Genomic DNA, 10,816 nt, shown 5'->3' with positions numbered 1-10,816 from the left:
TAGCACATTACAATAATGCGTAAAAAAATTGGTTATTACCAAAGTGTGCTGATTACAAGAAACATGAAGTATAAGGATGGGGTGTTTCCGGCGATGTAGGAATGGACAAGGAGATGAAACAACAGCTACAACAACGAGAAACAACAAGAAACAAGCCCGCCACTATTTGGCTTCTGCTTGTGCTAACAATAATCTAAGCAGTGAACTAGTATATGATAGTAAAGCTAGCCTTGGACGTTATTGGTCCCGCTCATTATTTTTTCCAGCCTCGGGTAAGTTCCATGCAATTTTCTGAACTGAGATTAAGATAAACTATCCGTATTGGACCACAACTTGAGCCCAATTGGAGCACTCTGTCCAAATTTTGTAGGTTCTCAGATCTAATACATGAAAAAAATGAAGTGGTGCAGAAGTTTAAGCCCTCCAAGAATTAATAACTTAACTATGTGCACGGGCCAGATGCCACATAAATTAGGCGTAGCTGAGTCATATGGGAACAAGAACAATGGCACCAATGCATTGTTTAAGAATGTACAATCTAGAGGGCTACAAATCATGATATAGCACGGACACCCAAAGGGATCAAGTCTTACTAACTAACAAGGGAAGAATATTACTACCAAAACAGAGGCTATACACTGTTGCCTGCTTCAAGGTGCTGAAATGAGACTCACGATTCTTTCTGAAGGTAAGTGCAAAAGGTTCGAGTTTCAGTCTTAGTGTTGTCCAACAAACAAAAAAACATTACATCATGATAATATTTGTCTGTTACTTAGAAACACCTTCAGGTAAATTATGGTACACACACTGACAAAGTAATGGCAAAAACAAAGTTGAAAGCAACATTTACTAACCTTCACTAGAATATGGGCGTAAACAAAACAAGACGATGCAACTCGGGGAAGTTTCTAAGGACAGCATTAGTTTTATACTCATGATTCTCTCTTGGCTGCATCCAGATACCAACTCTCTTCAAATCAACATTCTTTTCCTGTATGTGGCTACTTGAAACCAGCATTTGACAACTCCTTTGAGTTACAGCATCTTAGCTGTAATGGTTGCTCTAGAAATAGCAGGATGGGTAGCCTCACCCTTCATCAGCAGGCTAGTTGATAAGGTGTGCTCCTATGCTGGAGATCAGGGGCAAAATACAACGGAAAAACTAAGAATCGTGGAGAAGAAACTATCATCAATCCAAATAACGTTGAGCATAGCTGAGAGAGTGCAAGCTAGGAACACAACCATGGGAAGCTGGCTACAGAGAATCAAAGATGCTGCTTTTCAGGCTGAGGATGTTCTTGATTCATTTCACTGTCTAGTTCTTCAAGCACAAGATGAAGACAAGGGCAAGGTTAGTTCTGTTACTTCACCCACAGCTGGTTCTTCCTCTACATCCACAACCGTCACCACCACTGCTTCTACCATCACTAGCAGCGGCTCAGCGGTAAAACAGCCGATTTGTGTACGCAAGCGCTTCCATTTCTCCGATGAACATATCAACGAGTTAATTTCTGCAGTGGATAGATTAGTTGAGATTGAAAGTGAGATGCCCATGTTCCTGAAGTTAGTGGAGCCAGAGGACAAGAGAACAGACCAACCCATTCAGTTGCGGACAACAACCTCCATGCAAGGCCTCTCAAAGTTTTTTGGTCGAGTTAATGAAGAGAAACACCTAGGGCGATTACTTACCCAGGTAAACGAACAATCCAGTCAGCCATATGATGTTATATCAATTGTTGGCATTGGTGGTGTTGGTAAGACTGCTTTAGTGCAGAAAATTTATTGCCACTTCCGTGCTAAATGTGACTTCAGTCTCGCAATATGGCTACATGTCTCAGAAAATTTTGATGTCGGACGTCTAACAAAAGAAATGGTACAGTCGGGTAATCTCCCCATATGTGCTGACTTGAAAAGCATCAGCAGTTTAGATCAAGCTCAATGGATACTTGAAGAAAAGCTGAAAGGGAAAAGGATTTTGATAGTCCTTGATGATGTATGGAATGAATTTAGCAGCCAATGGGAGAACTTATGCAAACCCCTGCAGTTTGCTGGTAAGGGAAGCAAAGTAATTGTTACGACTCGAAGTAAAAGTCTTGCAAGTATCAATGGAGCAACAGAGATAATGCACTTACATGGCTTACAAGATGAAGAATACTGGGGGCATTTTTCCAAATGTGCGTTTGGTGATGCAAATCCATTTGATTTTCCACAACTGGAAAAAATTGGTCGAAAAGTGGTGAGCAAATTGGCAGGATCACCTTTAGCAGCGAAGACAGTTGGGGCTTCATTGAAACTGAAGCTAGAAGAAAATCACTGGATGGATGTTGGCGGAAGGAAATTGTGGCAGATAGAGCAAAAGGAAGCAATGTTTTGTTTACTTTGCATTGTTTCCTAAGAAATACCACCTTCGAGGAGATGAGCTAATACAGATGTGGAGAGCTCACGGTTTCCTTGACACGCAAACACCAGATGAAACTGCACATCAATATATCAATGATCTCTTGCAGCTTTCATTCATTGAGAAGGTATCCAACCAAGAGGACCACTATGTAGTTCACAACTTGATACATGATTTTGCAGAGTCAGTCTCCAATGGAGAGTACTTCCGAATAGATGATGACTTTGAGAAGAATTCAAGAAATGTATGTATTCCGAGAAATGTTCGTCACCTATATGTCACTGCAAGCAATATCTTGTACATGAGCTTGGAAGAATTCAAAGAATCAAAAAGAAATCTGAGAAGCTTAATAATAAGCAATGCACAAGAAGGTTCTTCCAGCAAAAGGATCGCCTCGTCAAACTTCAACCACGTTCTTGATCAGACACTCCAAGAGCTAAGAAGCTTAAGGGTCTTAGTACTGCACAATCCTGATGGTATTCTCCCAGAAAATATCGGTCATTTGGAACACCTTAGGTATTTAAACATTCATGAAAGTAGGAGCTTTGTCAATGTCCCCAAGTCATTATTCAAACTCTACCATTTACAAGGGTTGAGTCTGCAAACTCAAGATAGGATCATGAAAAAGGAACTCCAAGAGGGCTTAAGTAGGTTGACCCAGTTAAGATACTTGAAGGCTCAGAAGAAAACAATTTCAGGCATAGAATTGATTGGCAGGCTAAGATCTCTCAAGGAATTAGAGGAGTACGAAGTGGGGAGTAACATGAAGCACAACATATGTCAACTGGGAGAGTTGGATGAACTTCAAGGGAAGCTAACCATAACAAATCTTCAGAATGTAAGATGCAGGGAAGAAGCAAATGGGGCAAAATTATTTAAGAAGAAGAACCTGAACAAGCTAACACTCTGGTGGAATCATCTTAAACATAGCATCACCAGTAGCGACCATGAGAGCGTGTTTGAAGGATTAAAACCAAATCGCAACTTGAGAGAACTTTGTGTCAAACATTACATGGGAATCAAGTCTCCTGTTTGGCTGTCCTCTGAATACTTATCCAACATTCACCACATTGAACTGCTCTCCTGCCATAACTGGGAGATCCTTCCACCTTTTGGGAGCTTACCCTTCCTGAGGATATTAAAGATAATGCATTTGAAGAAACTGGAAAATATTGATTCTGGATTCTATGGCAAAGCTGCAGAGGCATTTCCATCACTACAAGAGCTTCTATTTGAAGGCATGACTCAGTGGAAAGGATGGTCAGGCGTTGAGAACAACCAGCATGCATTTTCTCGCCTGCGTGACATCCGTATCAAGAAATGTAATGAGTTAATGGGGCCATTGCCGTTGCCACCATCAGTCAACAAAATCAAAATTTCAGTATCTGATTTGACCTCTAAGAATATAACCAGTTGTGAACCTGAAGATACAGCTGATGTCAACACATTCTTCAGTGTTCAGCTTTCCCTGGACGGTTTGGAATTTCTCATTAGATCTCTTCAAACAAGCAGCCTAGCCACCGTTCATGTGCTGGATATCTCATGCGACTACCTGGAGGCTCTTGACAAGGCTCATGAGGAATGGCTGCAACAACTCACTTCAGTGAAGGAACTTCACTTCACTGGCTGCCTAGAATTGACATCACTGCCATCCAACATGATTCTTCTCACATCTCTTGAGTCTCTGTACATAGAGCAATGTCCAAAACTTGAGTTGCTTCCCCTGATGGGTTTGCCTCTTTCCCTGAACAAACTCACTGTCATAAGATGCCGGAAAACATTTGGTCAGCTCTGCTCTGAGATCAACACAAGTAACAACACAACGGTCATTGTGAAGGAACCATTAAATGCAACAAAAAGAGCAAGGACATGATCAGAATAGAAAACCTGTAAGCATGACAAATTATTTTCTTTCTTTCTCATCAAATAGAGATTGAAGAAACATCTATATGTTAATCAATCTTGTATGTATCTATAAGATGTATGGAGTGATGTTCTGGAAGATCAATGTTAAATAGGAGATTCATGCTTTCTTCAATGGTTTGCTTTGCAGCTACTCCCTCCGTTCCAAATTACTCGTTGCTGAAATGGATGTATCTAGAACTAAAATACATCTAGATACATCCATACGTGCGACAAGTAATCGGAACGGAGGGAGTAGGAAGTAGGAAGTGGAGAGAAGTTCATGTTCTGGAATAATAGATGGTTGAACAAGGGCTCGTGGAATGAGCAGCCTTTGCCAACACTATTCTCTCTTGTGTCAACAAGTATCAAGAACAAGCGCACTGTTCAGAAGGCTCTGAACAACAATGCATGGAATGCTGATGTCTTGCGATCAGCAAGACCCACAACTTTGGGACCAGTTGCATGCCAGCACATAATATTCATCAACACTAGAGAAGTTCATTTGGAAATGCAGAAGTTCATTATATGATCAACATTAAATCTGGCATGCGCATGCCATCTGTCTAAGGCTGCGTTTGGTTGGCAAGGAGTTGAAGGGTTTTCATAGGGATTGAGGGGGATTTAATCCCTACAAGTCAAAATCCCCTCCAGTCCTCTTGCGAAGGGGTGTAACTGAACAAGGCCTAATTGTACCCGTACTCACTCATCTAATGGTGAACCACTCGTGTGTATGACTATTCTGAGTAGCTAATTTCTTATGTGGTGGTCCTTTTTAAAATTTATCTGCCTCAACATTGACCATAATCTGATGATTTGACATGGCACATTTATTCGCCCCACCCAGAAAGAATGACACAAGTTTCTTGCCACAGCTCAAACCAATGTTCATGAATTCAGTCAGCCAATCTGTAATTGGCATGGCTACTAGCCTACAACTACGCAGTCACAATATAACCCTGAGATAACCACACCACACTAGTCCCACTGCTACAGATTACCATTATCTCACATAAAACTGAACATGATTGATGATTCTGTATATAAAAAAAAACAGCTGAATAAGAAGCTGTGGTAGCAGTAACCACACTAGACACTAGTCCCACTGCTACAGATGATAGAAATTTCTGGGCTCCAATCTCGAATCTCAAGTCCCCAGACTAGACTATTGGATTCCTAACATCCAGATCCGCACCAACTGAGGAAAACACATGGGCAGCTACAGAGTACTGAGAAAAGATGGGTTCAGTCAATCGCGGTGAACAATGGTTGGCCAAATGCTCAAGTTCCAAGAGAGGATAAATCGGCGGTAACAGGAAGAGGGGACTGGGGACCGGCGATGCAGATGGGACAATTACCTGGATGAGAGTGGCGACCCAAGAGTCCGGAGTCCCCAGCCGCCACCGGAGACCACCGGCGGCGACCGCGAAGGACGGAGAATCCTAAGAGGTTCGGCCGGCCTTTTTTTAGGGGTGAAGGAGGGCTTTTTGTTGGGGCAGTGTCAGTCTCAGTGTAATACAGGCCCATTTGCCCGTTGGGCCTTCCAAATGCTGGGTCTGAGAATTAAGCTTGATTTAATTATAACTAGCATAGGCCGCGCGGCGGCACGCCGCGCCCGTCGATATGATGTGTTCATATCAATTGTGTTTACTACTATTTGCAATTAGTGTTATCTATCTCATATAACAGATTATTGTACAAAAAAATGTGGATGCGGGAAAAATAAGTAGGAAATAAGCTAATTTATTGGCATCATGCAGATTGCAAATTGCTAAACACAGAAACAAATATTCATACATCTTTGATATGAATAATTTATTCTTGTCGTGGCACGACTCTACTGCAGTAAGATGAAAGAAATATAGATAATTATTGCTAGATTCGATCATCCTAGTGTGGCCTCCTGCAGGATTAGTGATCGCGATGAAGTGATAAAGAACTTTTGCAAACTGTTGCCTCCGGCCCATAGGCGGCTTGGCACCTGGGTATGTAATGATAGGATCTTCACAATGTGGGCAGTATCACATCAAAGAAGTTGTTGCATTTTTTGCTGGAATTCTTGTTTGCTTTGCAAATTCGTTCTGTTGGGTGGTTAGCGCGCGTCATGCTGAACTACCATTGCTTTGTTCGTGCTTTCTCCTATGCTGTAAGCAGTTTCTCTTTTGCCACTTCAAGTGCATAATATTAGTTATGGTTGTTGATGGTGATATTGTGGTTACCACAAATGTACTCCAGGGCCACTTGAGCAGCCTTTTCTTCAACTTCATCTTATGACTAAGCCGCCTTTTCTTCAATTTCATCTTATGACTAAGCCTACTCTGCTGTAAATGTCATTAGGACCAATGAGGATGCATGCTTCTATCATGACTCCAGGTCGGCTCCAGTGGCCGTGGCGTTGTATTTTTCTAGCTTGGCAGTCAGCCTGACTACTTTAAGAAGTATGCATCTTGGTATGTAGACTACCAACTCATCCCATTGTGCACAAATGTGTTGTAGTTAGTTCTTGCCTTGCATGAAAAGGAAGAGGGAGTTTAAAGTGGTGAATATGAATTAGTGTGCATCATGTCGTTCACATTGTTGTTGTCAGAGTGGGCATTGTCTTTAGATGTGCCAAAGTCGGGACTCTTTCTTTTGTTTCCAAGTTGTTTCCCTTTTGGAAAGTATTTTGTGGGGCGTGGATTGTTCATGCTCTTTGGATTGCTTATGCGCTTAAGGTTGGACGCTTGTTCGTGTGCTTCTCTTTGTAGATTTCTAGGTGGATATATAGTTGATGAAAGGGTGGATGAGTCACCGCTATCTTATTTTGCGTTTGCCACGTGGCCCGCATTATCTGTGTGCGGGCTGCCTGAGCGACGTGTTGATCAGTATATGGTAGTGTGAGGGTGCACTGGCCACGCTTATATCGTCCTAGGCTTGCAAAGTAGTTCCGAAAATTATACATATGGATTGCCTAGTTGACATGTCTAAAATCAACGGTCTAGGCAATGGTCAGTTTGTATGGAAGGGAAATTTTTAAAAAGTACATTAATGAGTTTTTGTTACGTGCTAAATGAGGAAGTGTTTTTTTATTATGACTGCATTAGGTGGATAAAAAATGTTTATCAATTGGATGCGGGCTGGGTTTTTATCTGCGTGATTGTATCTTGAAACTCCATGCGTGTAACCGCGCTCTTTTGAAAACTACGTGCCGTCACTGCTTGTAATCGTTATATTGCTTTAATTTGAGATCTGTGTCTGGGTACTGCAGGTGCGGCAATGCTACACGTACGGTAACTTACAGGGTTTTACAAGAAGGGATTAACTTGTGTGTTTGTGATTGGTTAATAGTTGATGGACACCCCCTTCAAAATCAAGGGGGGAGGGGCAAGTTTATGATTGGTCAGTAGATGAAAACAGTCTGTAAAGCCCCATATTGGTTTGTAAGTCTAGCATTTTTGCTGCAGGTGTGCGGTTGAGAGTTTCTTTGATTTGGAAGTAAAATAATTGTACGGGGTTGTTACGCCCTTTTCTCCATGCACCACGCATGCTACCGCTCCCTGGAGCTGCACCTCGCAGCTGCAGCCCCACCGGCCATGTCCTCCGGCGGCCTTGCGGGCATGAGGTTGACTCAACGAGCGCAAGCTAGAACAACTGGCGAGTTGGATGGGTTCAAGGCGCCAGAGAGCTAGAGGTCAAGAACATCGACGCATTTACCGACGCTAATGGCAAGAAGACCGACAGGATGAAGAGCAGCAGGTCCGTGAGCTATCCACCACTGGCAGCAGGCGTGCCGGCTTAGACCACGCGAAGGCCACCGTGCATGGCCGCAGAAGGTCGAAACGGCGACCCGTCGCGCTCGAGATATCCAGTGAAGTTGATCTTTTAAGATAGAAGAGAAATCTGAAAACCGCTACATGCAGAGAGGCAGTCGGCACATGCACACCTTTGCGTCCTCCACCTGCTGCGGACAAAGAATATCACCGCCATGCGTGGTTAACCAAGAACTGCTCGCCACCATAATTGCAAGATCCGCCCTAAAATGCACCTAGCCACATCCCAAGTAATTAATGTGGCATCACCCCACTGGCTAGAATATCCCTGCAAAAAAACTCAGAAAAGCCTAAAAAGTTCCCAGGTATAGCAATTGAGAATTTGAATGTCTGAAACTTCCAAAAACGGAAACAACTATCAAAAGCTACCTGACAGGGTATACGTCTAGGAATCTGCCTAATCCAGTACTCTTAGCCCACCAATGACGACGATGTAATCACCATCGTGGGCTAAGAGATACTCCAATGCCGCTGCCAGAGTCAACCGCGTGGCAGCAGGCGCCGCGTGGGAGGGGAAGAGTTCATGCAATCTATGAGTACGCCGTCCGTGTGGAGCCTTGCAAGGACCTCCGAAGCGGCATCCAAGCCGACCGTGCTGACGTCGCCGTGTTTGCCGACAATGATGAAGATTGAAGACCACATCGGAGGCCACGGTCAAGGAGGTCGGCGAATCCACCAGACTCGCTAGACGGTGACCAGGGCCTCCTCCTTGGCCGGCGTGTGCATGTACGATGTCACCGCGTACAGACGCCCAGCAGCGCTCGCTGAAGCTCCATGGTGCTTCTAGGAGAACAGGAGGAGGACTGGAGAAGGCAGGCCCGTGGCTGATCTCGATGGGGGTGCAGGGGATGGAGCCGCTGTGGAAGATATAAGAGAGAGAGAGGAGGAGAGGATATGGCCGGCCGGCGCTCGTGGGCACCAGTGATATCCGCCAAGCCCGACACCACGGCATTCATGGCCGCTGGCATGGTCTGCACGCATCTCCATCCGTGCACCTTCCTGTGGGAGGTTCGCCGTCAAAGCGCGTCCGACGACGACGTGAACAACTCTGGCTAGGATCGCTCCGTCGAAGCCGCGGGCGACACCCACGCCATGTTCGACCGATGGACGACGCCGGGAGTGTGGAGGTTTTTATAGAGACAAACAACGGTGAAACAAGATTCGACGGGATCCTTCGGGAGACTCAAGGACTCTCCGATCATCCAGATACCAATCGAAGGCACCGTTCTAAATCAATACTACGTTTCAACGTCTCAGATCCAACTACTCCCGTGGCAATGTCCCTATTAGCCAACAAACATGGAAAGAAAAATATCTACTACAACCGCATGCAAACACATGCAATGAAACACGTGTGATCGCCGATCCATCCAAACAGAAGCTGCCCAACCGGACGTGGTCAAATCAAAATTGGAAACCATGCAACGTGATCCATGCAGTCAGCAACAACAGAAACAACCCCATCGCAGCCCACAAGTCAACGAAACAGACTTGCCCACGTCCTCCTCAAGATCAACATCTAAAATAGATAGGTACACACGTGAGGGCATGCACCACGTTAACAAAATTTATAGTGACATGTTAAATCCACAAGCATTATCTACCCTGCCACTTCCCAAAAAATAGCACGTGCCACAACCACAATTCACCATGGATCATTTTCAGGGGCGGAGCCAGGCCCCGGGCACCCAGGGCCCAGGCCCGGGGCGTGAGAAGTGTTTGAGCCCTATACCTATGCATATTTTGTACTGGGCCTGGGGCACAGCCCAGCACAGCCTAGGCACACACAAAGCCCGAAGCCTCGTACGAACAATACATTCCGATCGCCGCGAACTGCCAGACAGATCGCACGTACGAAGCGCCGCTTGCCCTGCTCGGCGCTGCTGTCCGCCGTCTTCCTCACGACCGGCCTCGACTACCCCTCCCCTCCCCTGTGCGCTGCACGCCCTCTTCTGTCGTTGCCACCCGGGCCTCAAACGTCGTATTGTTGCGATGCTGTTGTGTGCCTATCCCAGCATCTGCAGCGCGCACATGATTCCACCCCTACTGCTAGCGTCCCCGGCCTAAGCCCCGGCCCCTGGCCCTGGTGTTGCTTCTGCAGCCGCCCGGTACTCTATTCCCCAACATTGGTATGTTCTCTATGCCTAGAATTATCATAAATTGCATTGAAATTTACTGCATATATGTATTGATTGATCTTAAATAGATGAATTTTAATATCAATTCCATTTCATGTTTTAGAAAATATAGACAATGAAGAAACTGTTTTTTCATCAGTGCTCATAAGTTCTAATAGGAGTGTCTATTTTGTTGGATTGTTATAGATTGAGTTCATATTCTGGTGCAATTGGGTGATATATTTGTGTGCTTTTCATATGCGGTATTTTTTACGATAGTGGAGAACTTCTGCAGTTTTTATGTGTGATGGTAAGTTTCCATGTTGCCGAAAATTTTTTAGGCCCGTGGTTTACGTCAACCCTGGCTCCGCCACTGATCATTTTCATCCAAGTGTATGAATATTAGAGCAAAAACCTTGCCTGATATAGAGGCTTGGGTATTGGATGCCAACTCTTATTTTGGTGAATTTGGTTATAGAATTCAATGTTAGCGGTTGTTGAAATTTGGCCTTTCGGACTTTGAACTCGTCTTTATAGACCATATATAATTTTTTGGTGATTTCAACTAAAATTAATAGGAGACAATTTAG

At 44.4% G+C, this 10,816-nt stretch overlaps 1 pseudogene; it reads left to right on the top strand.

Moving 5' to 3' along the window:
- Positions 1 to 1,054: 1,054 nt before the first annotated feature.
- On the top strand, positions 1,055 to 4,271 carry LOC123038854 (putative disease resistance protein RGA1; annotated as a pseudogene).
- The last annotated feature ends 6,545 nt before the right edge of the window (positions 4,272 to 10,816 follow it).

The sequence above is a fragment of the Triticum aestivum genome, chromosome 2B, assembly GCF_018294505.1.
Source record: "Triticum aestivum cultivar Chinese Spring chromosome 2B, IWGSC CS RefSeq v2.1, whole genome shotgun sequence".
Lineage (NCBI taxonomy): Eukaryota > Viridiplantae > Streptophyta > Magnoliopsida > Poales > Poaceae > Triticum > Triticum aestivum.
The sequence above is the reverse complement of the archived record's forward strand: the minus strand, read 5'-3'. Positions and strand labels throughout refer to the sequence as shown.